The sequence below is a fragment of the Stenella coeruleoalba genome (genome assembly GCF_951394435.1).
Source record: "Stenella coeruleoalba genome assembly, chromosome: 10".
In the NCBI taxonomy this organism is placed as follows: Eukaryota; Metazoa; Chordata; class Mammalia; order Artiodactyla; family Delphinidae; genus Stenella; species Stenella coeruleoalba.
Window position 1 is genome coordinate 4,908,410 of NC_137156.1, and position 16,491 is coordinate 4,924,900.

The 16,491-nt window shown below is 43.9% G+C and overlaps 1 protein-coding gene across 2 annotated transcripts in view; it reads left to right on the forward strand.

Moving 5' to 3' along the window:
• The window catches only part of RREB1 (ras responsive element binding protein 1), a 177,573-nt gene that overhangs the window by 14,260 nt on the left and 146,822 nt on the right, over window positions 1-16,491 (forward strand). For both annotated transcript variants that reach the window (XM_079933232.1, XM_079933233.1), the window contains exon 2: window positions 13,716-13,782. The gene's annotated coding sequence lies outside the window, so the exon portion shown is untranslated. The remainder of the gene's footprint in view (window positions 1-13,715; window positions 13,783-16,491) is intronic.

Consider the following 16,491-nt stretch of genomic DNA (forward strand, 5'->3'; position numbering starts at 1 on the left):
TGCTACATATATATATAACATGCAGAAATATGTGTAATAATATTCCTGGGAAACGTAACCATTTTGATGCTATTGTAAATGGTATTTTAAAAGCTTTTTTGGGGGGTGTACAGATTATTGTGTTTTTCTTTAGTATGTTTTGTGAGCTGATTATGGTTATCTTTGATGAAGAATTATTAAGTGCTCGTGTTGCATAAGATACTTCTTGGAGCAGACAAGAAATGTGGACACTTCCATCTGGGTGATTGCCCATCATACTTGGTTTCATGGGATTGAACATTTTCCCATTTTGCATAATTTTAAACGGTTGTATCCTATTGACATCTGTTGTGGAAACCCATACGAGAGTTTTGGCAGCCTGGTTCATTTTATCTTGCATATCAAGCTGCTTTCAGTTCGTTGTTTCTTTTCAAGCTATGAACTCATTCTAGTTCCATACTTGATCACGCGCTTGAGATCGCGCGTTTTATTTCCAATGCTCTTCCTTTCCCCGAAATTCTGTCCTAAAGATGCCACACCCTTTGAGATTGGAGTCACAGCTTCACACCTCGACTTGCATCCACTGCCAGTGACAATCCTCTGGGTGAAAACTCACATTGTTCATTTGCCGTTCTTTTGTCACACGTGTCACACACGTCTCTAAGGAGTTCTCATTTTTTAAAGAAGAAAGGAAAGGGAAAGGAATATACATGTGTATATGTACCTCTCTCTCTGTATAGGTTCCCCTCAACTTGTCTGCCTCTGGTTTCAGTTCTCACCCCTCTGGTCACGTGGCAGTGCTGCCCCACGTGGGAGGTGAAGCCCCAAGCTCTGTATGATTTCATTTTGTGTCGCAGAAGGCAGAAACTCAAAGTGAAACCAACAAGAAAACCAATGTGTTCTTAATGGTTTTTACCCAAACCATAAATCCGTTTCTTGGAGGGAGAGGGGAATCACCAACGTCTGATCCAGTTTCTCTAGTGTGTTCCAGGCAGTGTCTGTCGCTTCAGTGATTATCTGCTGGGACTCAGGGGGTTCATTGAAAATGCAGGTTCCTGGACCTGATCTAGACCAAGGGAAGAAGACAAGCCGGGGAAAAGAGGAGGCAGGCATTTGCATATTTTAAACGATTCCCTGGTGGTACTGACAGGCAGGGACCTAGTGACAATATTGATGGTGTGGTAGGCTCAGATTTTCATCGATCACCTACCATTTAATGGACAATTTCAGAGAGGTTTAATATAGGGTCGCTGACACCTCTTAGGTGCCATGCGTCAGGCCCTTTATGTTTAAATCTATGAGTAGACCACTATTATTAGCCCCATTTTACAGAAGAGGAAACGGAGGCGCAGAGAGGTTAAATAACTTGCCCGGAGTCGAACATCTGATGCGGAACTGTCGTTTTCTTTGTGGATCCTCAAAGCAAAATCCTGCCCTTTGTTAATTACAGAATAAGCTGGACACTAGCAGAAATGGACCTAAAGGGTCTATTTGGATCCGAACTGTGCCTTGGTATTGTGTCCTGTGCCTTATAAATTATTCATTCCTTTAGCAAGGCCTTAGGAGCATTTAGAATCCCTGTGGCTTTGGTAGGGATTCCTCAAAAGGAGGGCTTATACAGGAAATGAGAGTGTATCAGACAAACTCGTAACTTCTTAGCAGGTGCCCAGGGATAGATGAGAGGATGGTGGGGTGGAATAGAGGGGCTTCTGTCCATTGTTAACCTGTGCCAGGCTCTGTGCTGAGCGTTTACAGGTAATTTTTCATTTATGCCTCACAAGAACCCTGTTCATTGGCTTCTGTTGATCATTGACTGAACACACTTAGAGACACAAAGAAGCTCGCCCGTGGTCATACAGCGTCCAGGTTGTGATAGGAAGACAATGCTTACCTCTCTCCAGAACCTGGCTTTGAGCGACTCTATGTTCTGCTTCTGACTATGCAATCAAATAGGATTTTCTGTTTTCTAGAGGAGAATTACTCTCCATCTGATAGTGACCCAGACAGTCCAGTCACTAAGATCACTCTGAGGTTTAAAGAGATCTTCTCAATGGCTTATGATGTCATTCATCGTTTACTTGGCCTCCCCACTTTGCCCCCTGGTTCTGTTGCCCCTGCCTGGCCCGCCAGGTAAGAATCCTTCAGAGCTAATATGACGATGGCCAGGTTCATGGCCAATAACAAGATTGACGGATGTCTAGGGACTGGAGGAGGCCCAGAACTGTGTCTTTTGTTTGGTTGTTTTTTTTAAATTAATTAATTTATGGCTGCGTTGAGTCTTCGTTGCTGTGCGCGGGCTTTCTCTAGTTGAGGCGAGCGGGGGCTACTCTTTGTTATGGCGGCTTCTCTTGTTGCTGAGCACGGGCTCTAGGCGCGTGGGCTCAGTAGCTGTGGCGCATGGCCTTAGTTCCTCTGTGGCATGTGGGATCTTCCCGAACCAGGGATCAAACCCGTGTCCCCTGCATTGGCAAGCAGATTCTTAACCACTGTGCCACGAGGGAAGTCCCCCAGAACTGGTTTTTGAAGGAACATCCTAGCTTTGCCCATAAATACACCATTTGCTTACCACTGCGCAGAGGCGGGTTGGCCTTCTGTGCTCTAAGCAGCTCCTTAATTTTCATGAGAGGACGTTGAGTGTCTGGTATTGGGCCCTATGCAGGTGAATCTATTTGCAGGGCAGGAATAGAGATGTAGTCGTAGAGAATGGACACGTGGACACGGGGAAAGGGAGGGTGGGACGAATTGGGAGATTAGGTTTGACATAAATACACTACCATGTGTAAAGTAGATAGCTAGTGGGAACCTGCTCTATAGCACAGGGAGCTCAGCTCGGTGCTCTGTGACGACCTAGATGGGTGGGATGGGGGAGGTCCAAGAGGGTATACACATAGCTGATTCACTTCATTGTACAGAAGAAACTAACACCACATTGTAAAGCAATTTTATCCAATTAAAAAAGAGAGAGAGAGAGAGAGAGAGAGGGAATCCAATATGATTATGTTTGAGCCACTTCAGAATTGTAGTGTTTGGTCATGAAGAAACCTTAGAAATCATCCAGCTCAATTTCTCCATCTTACTGAAGAGGGAAGGAAGAACCTGCACATTAAGAGACTTGTTCCAGGTAACTGGTTAGTGGCAAGTCTAGGACACAGTTACCGGCACCCAGCACAGTGCCTTCCTTCCACCTCTTTGATCTGATTTTATCGCGGCACCGCCCTTGTCAAGCTGAATCATGTCATGAATAAGCCCTAAGAATTTCAGAATTTCAACTTCAAAATGTTTCATGTGGTAGGGCTTTCTGAGCACACGGGCTCAGTATTTGTGGCACGCAGGCTCGGTAGTTGAGCATGTGGCCACAGTAGTTGCAGCACGCGGGCCCTAGAGCGTGCGGGCTTCAGTAGTTGCGGCGCGTGGGCTCAGTAGTTGTGGCTTGCGGGCTTAGTTGCTCCTCAGCGTGTGGGATCTTCCCAGACCAGGGATCGAACCCGCGTTGGCAGGCGGATTCTTAACCACTGCGCCACCAGGGAAGTCCCAGTAGGGCTTTCCTTTTAAAGGCAGATTTACCTTCCTTATTATATGTTAGTTAGGCTAGTGATAAAATTACGATGTTTCTAAATGTACAATAGTGGATGATGAGAGAGACTCTTCTGAACTATTACCAGGCCTGCTGGAGAGCTTCACATCCAGCAAAGTGGAAAATCTCCTCATGGATGTTCCATTTTCTTGTACAGGTTTTCAATGGAGAGGAAGAAAACCTAACAAAAAGATAATAAAAGGAAGAGGTACATATCGTTGTGAACGTCTTTATCACTTTTTAATCTTCTAGGCCCCCGACCTTATTATCGAGGCCTCAGGCACACAGATGTGGGTTGTACCCTCTGACCCAGTGTCCTTGGAGAATGGGCATGTGAGTGGAGGAGACCTAAGAAAGAATCTGTTCATTAAGTTTACTGTTTCATTCATTAAAAATAATCCCACGAGTGTGGACCAGTTAAGGCAGTAACATCAGGGCCCATGCTGTGACCCCCTGCCTTGTCTTCTGCTCTACTCCATACGAATTTTGTCACACTGTCATTGTCACATTGACTTCACACTGAGATACAGAAGAGCCCATGGCCTTTTTCTTTTCTTTTTAACATTTTGTTGAAGTGTAACGTGCTCACAGAAAAGTGCACGTAGTATGAAGGGACAGCTCCCTGAATTTTCACCAGATGAACCCACCCCCGAGAGCTTTTGAGTACCACAGGGCTGGTTTCATAATCTGGTGTCACCATTTGCGATCTGTGTCACCTTGGGCAAATTATGGGACCTTTGTGCATCTTAGTTTTCTCACCTGGTGGTTGCTTTTCATAGGTATTTGTGGAGAGTAAAGATAAGATATGTAACTTACCCAGGGTTGTTCTTCCTTCCCTCTAATCTGAGGAGAGCCTCTGCAAACTGACACCCTCAAAGTGGGTTACGTATGTGGTAGCTGGAAGTGTGTAATGTTAAGTAACCACTCACGTGTATCCAGAAATGTAGTTGACAATATGGATCAGAGAAAACAAATGCCCGCGACTGATTTTGGCCCAATCTCCTCGAGGGCTCACTGGGGAAGCTTGGTTTGGAGTAGGTTGAAGTTTTACCCAGTTTACTTATTCATATATACCCCGCTTCATTCCAAAAAGGGATCGTAGAGATATGCATAGTACAACATTATTTAAAATAAGTGAGGGAAAAATTAAAAAGAGAGGGGAAAAATAATTTAAAAAGAAAATATAAACGAATGAATGAATGAATGAGTGAATAAACAAGGAAACGAATCAAGGCTAAAGTAGAAACGTAAGCTAAAGGCTGGGGTGAGGTTGATACACAAAATAATGTCACGAAATCCAGCTCGTTTGCTAGATGTGGGCCTCAGAGATGGCTTTGGTCAGCTTAGCACAAAGCAAATAGGGGAAATGATTAATAATGAGACTCACAGGGCCCTTGTGATATGAAAACAAACCAGTTGTACAGGAGAAACACGGTTTTTTCCTTGGCACCAAGACCTTCCTTCTGTGGGTCTTCCCAAAGAGCATTTGATGCAAAGTGGTGAGATGCCCTGTAATTGATCAAATCATCTGCTTTGTAATGCTGTGTCTTAGCCTCCGCCTCTCTGTATACAGGGGGCACAAAGCCAACACCTAATTTAATAGAAACAGTTTTATAAATGACCATAAACTGATGAAATTCTCTTCTCCAATTTCTTTCAATGATACAATGAAAATTAACACAGGCTGGTTCCATGTAACAGAGAAATCCACTTGCGAAGTTTCTGAACCTACCAAGCAGCAGTGTGGTTTAAGCTTGATGGGACAAGAAGAATTTTGGACCGTTCTTCTAAAGAAGGCTCTGAGGGGGAAGCATGCTTTTTAGGATGTGCCTGGGAAAAAGGGACTAGGAGAAACTGAAGGGAAGGGGGCTTTCTCGGTGTGAGCTGCGATCCGAGAGCCAGTACAGGCCTGGGCCTGCAGGACTTGACTTTGGGGAGAGGAAAACTATGCTTCATTGAAAACATTATAGTTCCTCACCACTGAGGAGCAGGTTTGGGGGAAGGATAATGAGGTCAGTTTGGGAGAGGTCGGGTTTGCAGCACCCCTACCTGGGAAGTTTTTTTACACACACACAGACACACACACACACTCAAATATATATCCTTGTCATCACGTTAAGTAGACTATCTGTCAGATTCCAGCTGAATGACGGCATATACACAGAGGCACATGATGAAAAATTGGGTTTAGTTTTGAAATTTGAAATTCAGATGTTTGTCAGATAAAACCACCCTTAATAGTAGCAACAAATAGTGTGTTTTCTTGCCGTCACTGGTAAAACAGTGGGTCTCAAAGTCTAGTTTGGAAGCTTAGGAATCCCTGATGTCCTCTCCATGGGTCCATGAGGTCAAACTATTTTTATAACAATAATAAGGTTGACTTTTTTCACTCTTTTTCTCTCTGGGCTTAGAGGATACGTGATGTGTGATATCACAACAGACCGCAGAGGGACTTCCCTGGTGGCGCAGTGGTTAAGACTCCACACTCCCAGTGCAGGGGGCCTGGGTTCTATCCCCGGTCAAGGAACTAGATCCCACACGCATGCCGCAACTAAGAGTTCGCATGCTGCAACTAAGGAGCCCGCCTGCCGCGACTAAGACCCAGTGCAACCAAATAAATAAATATTTAAAAAACCCAAAAAACAAAAATCAGACTGCAGAGAACCCCAGCACCTTCTAAATCCAGGCATTAAAAGAGATTTGCAAAAATGTAAAGCTATGTATTCTTCTCATTAAATTTTTTTTGGAACACGGTTATTTTTCATAAAAATACGCTATTTATACTGATGTGATGGGTTTATCATTATTTTAGATAATAAATTTACTTTATCCTCGGTTTTAATTTCTAATATGGAAAATACTGACAGCTGTAAAACTACGCAAACAAAAGCTCTTTGGGATCATCAATAATTTTAAGACCAAAAAGTTTGAGAACCCCTGTATTAGGAGGATTCTTACCATAGACTTTTTTTTTTTTTTTTTTTTACCGTGCCGTGCAGCATGCGGGATCTTAGTTTCCCAACCGGGGATCAAACCCGTGCCTCCTGCATTGGGAGCGCAGAGTCTTAAGCACTGGACCGCCAGGGAAGTCCCTGCCATAGACTTTTGATACCAGGCACTAATAATGGTACACAAAGAGGTGTCTACCCCACTGCCTGGACACAAACCTGCAAGTAAATATACAGAGTTGTTCCAAACAGTGTTGGCATCTCCGCTTTATCGGCGTGTTCCTACCACAGAGATTTAGTTAGCACTGGGATTATGGCAATTAATAAACAAGGTCTCTACCCTCTTGGAACTGATTTATAATAAAAGTGTGTCGAGAAATCAGAATCGTTAAGGATTTGCAGCGTACCAGAGGTCAGTGTATACTGCAACTCTGGAACTGGTAGAAGGTGAACCTCTGAGGGAATGGATATCACTCCTCGCTGTGGGCAACGCCCTGTGCTGAGTGCTTGTGTGTTACTTAACTTTATCGCAGTCTTGGATGGTCCATATCATCGTATGTCTTTATGAGTGCAGACACTGAGACTCAGAGAGGTTAGATCATTTGTCTACGTTGTCAGTTGATAAGAGATAGAACCAGGGTTTGTGCATTTTTGTAGCACCTTTGCTTTAGGTAGTCGTTCTCTTTTAAGGAAGCAGTAGATTTGCCCTTTCTTTCTCCCCACGTCCACGTTGGAGGAAGGGCCTGTTGCCGTACTCTTGCAGCGCGTCTTGTGTGCCACGTTCTCGCACAGATGCGGAGAGTAGCGGTGAGGAAGCCTTCACATCCAGGTTGGGAGTCTTCCACTGTGGTAGCATCCAGGTGCATCGGGCTGACGTTATCTACGAAGGAGTTTCAGACAGTGTGGAACCTGTTTGACCGGCCGAGCCCACCCAGAGGGTACTAGACACCAATACGGTAACCACGGCAAGGTCTGTTTCCTTGTACCCTCTTTCTGCACAGCCAATTAAGATTTCAAATCACTTCTTTCTTTGCCAGGACAGATTATTGCCTAAGTGTCTCCTAGAGGTGACCTTTCTGGGCCTGTAAATGGTTTAACTTGGACCCTGGTAGGTGTGCTGGGCCGAATCTAGGGGGCACCTTTGGATTCAAAGCCAGTTTCGGCCACTTGGGTTTTCGTGGCAGCCGCCATGGTAGGTATGTCTGGTCCCAGAGGAGCTTCCTCTGAGCTATGTGATGTACCACCCCCCTCCCCCTTGTACCCTCCCAGAGAACCTTCTCCATCAACTGCCCGAAAGGCCTGTGACCTGTGGTCAGAGCCCAGCATAGTGACTGCTTGGTGTATCAGCCTCTCCGGAAAGCAGTCTAAAAACCTGTGCACGATTCTGGAATCTTTCAGACGCCTCAGGGACTGGAAATAAGTCTCTTCTAAATGGAGAGCACACTTGCACACATACCCACAAATAGTCTTCATTTCAGGATGGAATCAGGGCCTCTGCTGGCCAGATTTTTGAGTTGCATTTTAACTCCGCTCATGTCGCTGTATAATTTGAAACATCCATTGTCCATGCAGCCGACGAAGCCTGCAGAGGTAGCGGGTCGCGGCAGGCTGTGCGTGGGAAACAACATTGATCATCTGTCTGAATTCAAAACATGCATTTTGACCAGTTTCCTCTGGGTGGTTTCTTCTCTTGAAAAACGACTTGCTCTAGCTAGCTGGCCTGCGAAGCCCTCTCGCTGCGCGAGGGCTTCTCATATTCATTCCTCTCTTTCCCGGGGCTGCTCCTCCCAGCGTTGCCACGCCTCAAACGTCTCAGCCCCCACCTCTTGCCCAGCTTATCAGCCGTCCTTAACCTTTGTCCCGTCATCTTGGTGGGGCTGTGATGCACTCGTGGTGCAGCAGGAAAACAGTACCTCTGTGCTCAGAACAGTGGTCCTCCAACCCGCTGGTAACTCTTTCCACCGTGGTTTAAATCAGGGCTCATAGGACTTCCCTGGAGGTCCAGTGGTTAAACACTCCGCGCTTGCAACGCAGGGGGTGTGGGTTCGATCCCTGGTCGGGGAACTAAGATCCCACATGCTGCGCAGTGCAGCCAAAAAATAAAAAATCTAAAAAAAGAAAAAGGAAAGAAGGAAGGAAGGAGAGAAAGAAGAAAGAGAGGAAGGAAGGAAGGAAAGAGAAAGAAATCAGGGCCCTTCCTCAGCTTTCTCGATGTCCTGGTTTGCCTTTGGGGAAAGAAGGAAGAGCCATTCCAGTTGGGTCTTTACAGCTGAGGGTGTTTTCAGTTGGCATCTCGGAAGGTGGTTTGCCAGCTTCTCCCTGGCAACACCTGGCATTTCATGGTCCTGTTACTTCCCATCCTTAAGGCAAGGCACGCACACAGGGCGAGTGGCCTTCAGCAGATCGGGGCAGTTCGGGGTTGTCTGAACACGGCGACTTTGATCTGTTGGTCTGTTTTAACTTCAGCCCCTTTAAAGAAAGTCCGAATCCTTATTTCAGGTAGAGCCAAGCCAGTCAGAGGGGCCCCACCGGTGTGATTTCAGGACCAGCCGTGATAAAGCGGGGACCTTAGGGGGTCCCCTAAGGGGAGATTCAAGCCCTGCTAACCCTCGCTTCAGCAAAATGGGGGCAGGTGTCTGACTCCGGGGTGGTGGCAAACGTTAGATGCGATCCTGTAGGCAAACCACGTGGCTCAAGGTGGAGTCAAGGCTGTCGGGACACGTTAACTGTGGTTTGTTTCCAGCTTCACGATCCAGACCTGTTTCCAGTGCAAGCTTTTGTAGCTCTGGAGCTCACTACTACAACCAGCATTAAAGCAGTAAAGCTAAGGAGAGCCTGTCTGGGGGGTATCCTCAGCTGCTGGGGAAATGGAAGGGAAGAGAACAGAGGCAAGGACAAGCCATGCTTCCAGCAACTTGAGTCACGAGGAGAACTTTGAGAGGCTGGAGCCAGAGGGGAAGGCAGGGGAGGCTGGGGGGGACCTGCATGTGTTTGCACGCCCGCCTGTGACGGCTGAGGTGCTTTCTCCTCTTTCCCCGACGTCTTCTACCACTGGACAGGCCGCCCTCAGGCTGCTGAGCAGTCTGCATCCGGGCCCTACCTCTGGATGATGCAGCAGCTGCTGGTGGTGCCTGCACGGCCACGTGGCCTTGTCAAGCGCCTTCTGGCTGCTGTGAGCACCCGGGAGGGCTTTCAGATTTCAAGAAGTGAGAATACTCAGCTCTGGGAGCCGGTGGGGGGATGGGGCCTGAATTGCTGTCCCGGTTTCATGGAGCTTTGGACCTCCAGCCAGTCACTCTCTGACCCCAGTCTCCGCACATGCGTGAGGATTGTGAGTTACGTGTGCACATGCATAGACCAGACCCGCCAGGCCCCGAGATCCTCCCCACGGGGACTGAATGCATTTGAAACCAGCTCTCCAGGCCTCCTTCTTGGAGGTCGTACCACCTGCCAGGATTAGCACCTGGGGAGCGGTCCCTAACTACCAGCGCCTCTCCAGCCCCCATGCAGCTTTGAGAAATTGTCATTTGGGGACCGTGTTCTACATACCCGTGACCAAGATTGCTGGAACGACTCAGCAGTTCCCAGCACAGCCCAGTGACCCCACTGCTTCCCGCGTAGCCCAGCCTTTCTCAGCCTCCACCTTGAACCTGCTTCTCTTCTGTGACACTGTCTGAGAGCTAGAAACTCATCAATGAATCTTTCATTTTCAGTGTGCTCTTCCTGAATGAGTCGTCACTTGGGTTTTTTTCTAACTTTGCTCTCTGATCTCGAGGGCCACATCTGACAGAATGCTTGTGTTTAAAAAAAGGAGGGGTGTGGGCTTTTTTCCGCATCTTTCTCTGTTAATCAAACGAATCTGCTTTACCCTAAATGCCTTACACGGGACTCATTTAGAAGACAAGATGCTGTTCGTGAGAAAGTGAAAGTAGCTGGTAACCCTTTTTTTATATGTGAAAAAACGGACAAGCCATTTAAGCCTTTTTCCTCCTCGTAACTTAGAACAAAATCGACTTGAATTTTTGCCACTTTTGATTCTTCCCTCCTTGTGCCCAGGATAACGATGTCATAGGAGCTTTTAGGTACCACACTCCTGCTCAACTCTTTAGGTAAGAGGAATAATTGGCTTTCTCCTTGAAAGGAGGGCAGTACGGGCTGTGTCTGAGCTATTCTCTTGCAAATCCCCCTGGGTACTTAACGGTAAAGTCTGACTAGCTTCTAGTCTGCGACTCTTCTCGCTTTCCTTTGAACAAGGGCAGTGAGTTGCTCTTTTTCTGCCCAGCCCTCACGCTGAAAAAATCCAGTAGGTGGCCAAAGAGTCTTTGGAAGACTGAAGACAGAGCCGTTGGACCAGGTTTTAAAAAGAAAAGTGTGCTTGGAGCTTTGTCCAGAGAACAATGCAGGAGGAGCTGAATGGGACCGCGGCTGGGGGACAGGTGACTTAAATTAGGCAAGTTACAAATTGACATGTCTGACTATGGCTAAATGAAGTTCTCAAAATAATCCCCAAACCTGGCACTCGGAGGGCTGAAGCAAGTCCTCAGACCAGAGCTCTCGGCCAGCCTTGTTTCAGCCTCTAATTTATGTTGTGGTGGCATCCTCTGCAGCCCCACCGGGAGCCCCTCCGGAATGCTTGCTCTGCCAGACATGGACGGACTCTGCCAGCACCCAGGGAGCCCAACCCCGGGAGTCCCATGGGTTGAGAGCTTTGCCCTTTGTAAACGCCTTTCGTAAAAAATTCTGAGTTGCGGAGATGGCGATAAGGAAATTGCTCTGCAGTTTTATGGTGCCAGCACTCGGTTTCCTGTGGTTTCCCATGTGCCGCTTTGATTCGAGTACTGCAAGGCCTGAGAAGCGAGTGTGACCCCCACCCTCTGTCACCTGTCCTGGGTCTGGCTCGTGTACGTCCCGTTTCCCCAGCCACAGGTGCGTGCTGTGTCCCGGGGGATGTTCTCAGGAGCGATCTGCATCTTAGAATAAAAGATTCACTGAAAGCGACTGGTGCCTTTAGCATTTGTGCGGTGATCGTCTTTATAGATATAGTGGTAAAACAGACGTTACATATAATTTACTATTTTAGCTGTTTTTTTTTTTTTTTTTTTTTTTGCGGTACGCGGGCCTCTCACTGCTGTGGCCTCCCCCGTTGCAGAGCACAGGCTCCGGACGCACAGGCTCAGCGGCCATGGCTCACGGGCCCAGCCGCTCCGCAGCATGTGGGATCTTCCCGGACCGGGGCGCGAACCCGCGTCCCCTGCATCGGCAGGCGGACTCTCAACCACTGCGCCACCAGGGAAGCCCCATTTTAGCTGTTTTTAAGTGTACAGTTCAGTGGCATTAAGGACATTCACACTGTTGTGCAACTCTCACCTCCATCCTCTCCAGAACGTTTTCATCTTCCCAAACAGAAACTCTGTCCCCATTAAACACTAACTCCCCATCCCCCTCCCTGGTAACCCCTGTTCTACTTTCTGGCTCTATGGATTTGTCATTGTAGGGACATCATGTAAGTAGAGTCATCCAGCATTTGTCCTTTTGTGACTGGCTTTTTTCACTCAGCATAATGTTTTCAGGGTTCACCTATGCTGTAGCCTGTGTCAGGACTTCATTCCTTTTTAAGACTGAATGACGTTGTACATACAGACCACATTTTGTTTATCCGTTCTTCATCTGTGAACACTTGGGTTGCTTCCACTTGCTGGCTGTTGTGAATAACGGATGTCCAAATATGTTTGAGATTCTGCTTTCAATTCTTTAGGGTATAGATGCAGAAGTGGAATTGCTGGATCATAGGGGTAATTCTATTTTTAAGTTTTTGAGGAACTGCCATACTGTTTTTCCATAGAGGCTCTTCTGTTTTGCATTCCCACCAGCAGTGCACAAGGGTTCCATTTTCTCCACACCCTTGCTGACTGTTGTTGTTTTATGGGGTTTTGGTACTAGGCCTCGTAATGGGTGTGGGGTGGTGTCCCATGGTGGTTTGGGACAGTGGTGGTTTTAGTAGTGGTGTTTGGTGGCATGCAGAGCTGAACCCCCCCTGCTGTGTTTCTGTGCGATAGAACAGACTCTAGGAGAAGGCCCCTTCCCCGTCCCCGTTGCCTGGGGTCTAGATCTGAGCCCTTGCTCTGGTCTGCTCTAGCTAAGCCCTGCGGCTCTTTGGGCAACTGGAGATAAGAGACACGTGATCTGGGCCGCTCTTAGCTCCATCCTGGTGGAAGGAGGTCGTAGCACCTTGGGGTGGGTTGGGATTCCTTGAAGATCTTTCTTCCAAGCACATGGGCAGGAGCAGACGCACTTACTTTGATCAGTTTGCTGGGGGGTGTGCTTTCACTGGAAGGCAAACTCACCACTGACACATTTTTTAGTTTTACAGAGATATCCTGCGCCTCCCACAGCTTTTGAAAAAGACGCTCACCTACCACAAAAGCATTAGTTTTCCAGGGTAAATGGAAAAAATACAAGACCTGTTTATTGCAGGTTTATGTTTCCAGTGGAATGATGGCTTTTTAGATGATTTTGAAAATTGTGGCTCCGATCCCAGATTTCTGGTTTTATAAAATGCTTTGAGATTCTGTAATATGAGGAGATAACACATAAAGTTCATATGGGTAAGAATAAGTCTAATTAAGTTAGTACAATAATAAAGTAAGGCAATTACATAAAATTTGGGAAATAGAAAAAACATAACCCATTCACATCACTCTAACATTATTTCTTTATCATTTTGGTACATTTCTTTGCAGTCTTTTTTACTTACTTAAAGAAAAAACATGATTGTAATAATATGTACATAAAGTGTATAAATAAAGCTTTCCAAAAGGTTTTGCCCAGTTTGCTGATGCCATTAGCAATTCAGCATGTGAAACGTCTACTCATTTCACTATATCCTGGTGGACTTTGGGCATTTTTCCCCCCTAGTTTAATAGAAAAAAAAATGTTTAACTACTTACCTTAATTTATGTTTCTTTTGTAAAAAGCAAATGATGTTTTTCCTGGTTTGTTTTTTGCTTTTTTAATTTGACATAGAGAAGGTTCATATTTCTATGTGGTCAAGTTATCTATGGTCTTTTTTTTTTTAATGTCCCTTTTATTTCTAATTTTATATTTGTCTATTCCTTATTTGCATTCGAGTTTTAAAACTTCTTCCCCCTCCAGTGGTATGATACGTTTTTTTCTCTCTGGGAGTATGACCAATTTTGTTTTTATTTTATTTTTAGGTTTTAAAACGACATCCCTCTTTAACTAGTTAACCCACAAGGAATTTATTTGGGTGTATGGTTTGAGGTAAGAATTTACCTTGATATTTTCCCCCATATTGCTAACCAAGTATTCCAACAATTGTTACTGAATTACTCTGAATAATTCTGTCCTTCTCTGATGATTACTGGTGCTTCCTGTATCATAAACTGACTTTTAATAAGTGTATCAGACAGATCTATTCCTAGTTTATCTACTCTATTCTGTTAATTACTTTTTTCTTGCACAGTCCCCATGCTTTAATTATAGACTGATAATTGTTTAAATATCTAATACGCCTTCTTCCTGTAGTTGTATAGCAAAATTTTCTTTACTCTTCTCATCAGTTTGTTTCTTTTAGGCTCACATGGGAACTGTTTTGTTATGTTTCTTTGTATAAAATGTTCTATCCAGTTGGGGTTTTGATCAGAATTGCAGTTAACATATAAATTAATTTAGAATATACATTTTAAAAATAAAATTTTAGCCTTCCTACCTAAATCTTGCTTCATCTCTCTTTACTTTTTGTTATATCTATGTCTAGGTGGGTTTTTTTTGTTTTTATTGATTACACACAAACTTTGTTGAATTTGTTGATTTGTGAATGGGGTTTTTTTAATTGTACTTTTTCTTTTAATTGTACTTTTTGATGGTTATTGCTTTCACATAGGAAGTGTGTGTGTGTGTGTGTGTGTGTGTGTACTTGCATATGTTATAGCTATTCACTTACAGAGCAAAACAATAACATATTGAAGAGAACACAGTCGTTGGAGTGTTTGGAATGGATCAGACTTGGTTTGAATCCCAGCTCTACTACTTACTAGATGCTTGACTCTTCAATATAGCACTGCAGTGTTGATCATATAGGATTTCAATAATGATAGCTACTTTGATTAGATTTCTCTTGAATATAGTTTTCCATTTATTTCTTTGGGTTTTCTATTTACACAATGATATCTACAATTAATGATAATGTGAACTTTTTCTTTCCAGTATTTAAATCTCTTAATCTGTTTCATGTCTTATTGCATTGGCCAGAAAAACTTGCTAAACAATACTAAATAATTTTTTTTCTGTCCTGGAGATTTTTGTTCTTATTTTTAAAGAAGTTCCTCTAGCTTCTCATTATGAAGTATAATTTCCCTGTGAAATATATTAGTTGGCTGTGGTTTGAAATGGATAATACTCTTTATATGTTGGAGAAGTATATTTCAGTTCTTACTGTTTAAGTGTTTTTAAGTTAAAAATCAGTTATCTTGGGGACCACCATCGTATCCAGTGGTTAAGCCTCCACGCTTCCAATGCAAGGGGCACAGTTTTGATCCCTGGTCGGGGAACTAAGATCCCACATGTTGCATGGCGCAGCCAAGAAAATATATATTTTTTTAAAAAATATATATACTGGTTATCTTGGAAGATTCATACAATTTGAACAACTTTATTTACAAATTACAATATTAATATTACCTAAGAGGAAAGATAGAAATTAAGGGTCAGTCCTATCTTGAACATACAGGTTATTATTTCCTGTAAAAATACCTGTCTCTGTATGAGGTATTTATGAGTCCTCTTATGGATTTGAATACTGAAGAGCAGTTAACCTTCTTGGGGATGGGGTGGGGTCGGGGAGGGCATCTACCCTTTAGTGGCCTAACCACCAGTTTCTTCATATATAGAAATCTGTACCTTGCTTTTATATCTGGTTGGGGTTCCGCAGGAACCTTTTAATCTTTGATTCCTACTTTGAATTCCCATGTATACCAAAACTTGGAACATAACAAGTTTTAAGTAGAAATCATATTTAAACTTTGTAATCTTAAACTAGGTATTCTTCTGGTTCAGGTTTATTGGTGTTTTAATAATAATTGTTTTCCTGATGTAAAAGTAATATATATTCATTCTGAAAAATTTGAAAAATGTGGACAACCACAAAAACAAAACTTAAAAATAACACATACCGCTTTATAACTTTTTCACTTACTGTATTTTGAACATTTTCCAACCTTAAGTAAACTTACACTTCATGATTGCTAATGGTAGCCTGTTATTCTATCATATGACTATTTTACCATTTATGTACTAAAGCCCTATTAGTAGACATTTAGCTTGTTTCCAGTTTTTCATGATGGCAAGTGATCTAATAACAACCACCTTTATACAAATATCTTTGTATATATCTCTTTAGAAAAGCTTCTAGAATTCTTTTTTTTTTTTAATTGGAAGTGGATTGGCTGGCTGAAAGAAGTACACATTTTCAAGGATGTAAATTTTCAAATTTCTGTTCAAAATAATTGAAACACTATCATTGCCACAACAGTGTATATCTGTTTTCCTCAGCTTTGCCCAAATTAGATGTTGAAATTTTAAAATATTTTTTGCCAATATGATAGGGGAAAAAAATCTTAACTGCAATCTTTGATTTGCGTTTCTTTCATTACTACAGATGCTGGACATTAAAATGTGTTTATTAAGTATTTATACGTTTGCTTTTGTGAATTGCTTTTTCATATCCTTTGTCCATTTTGCAGTTGAGATGCTCTTTTTGTATTGACTTGTAAGAGTCGGTAGAGCATAAAAATTAAGAGGAAAAGCATGAAACTCAGAAAGAGGTCTACATTCATGTCTCTGTTCTGACGCTTATTAGCTCTGAGACCCGGGCTGTGTTACTTCTTAGCCACTCACTGTCTCCACTTCTCTATTTTAAAAGTGGAACTAACTGTATCTCCCTTATAGGATTATGATGAGATATTGTGTGCA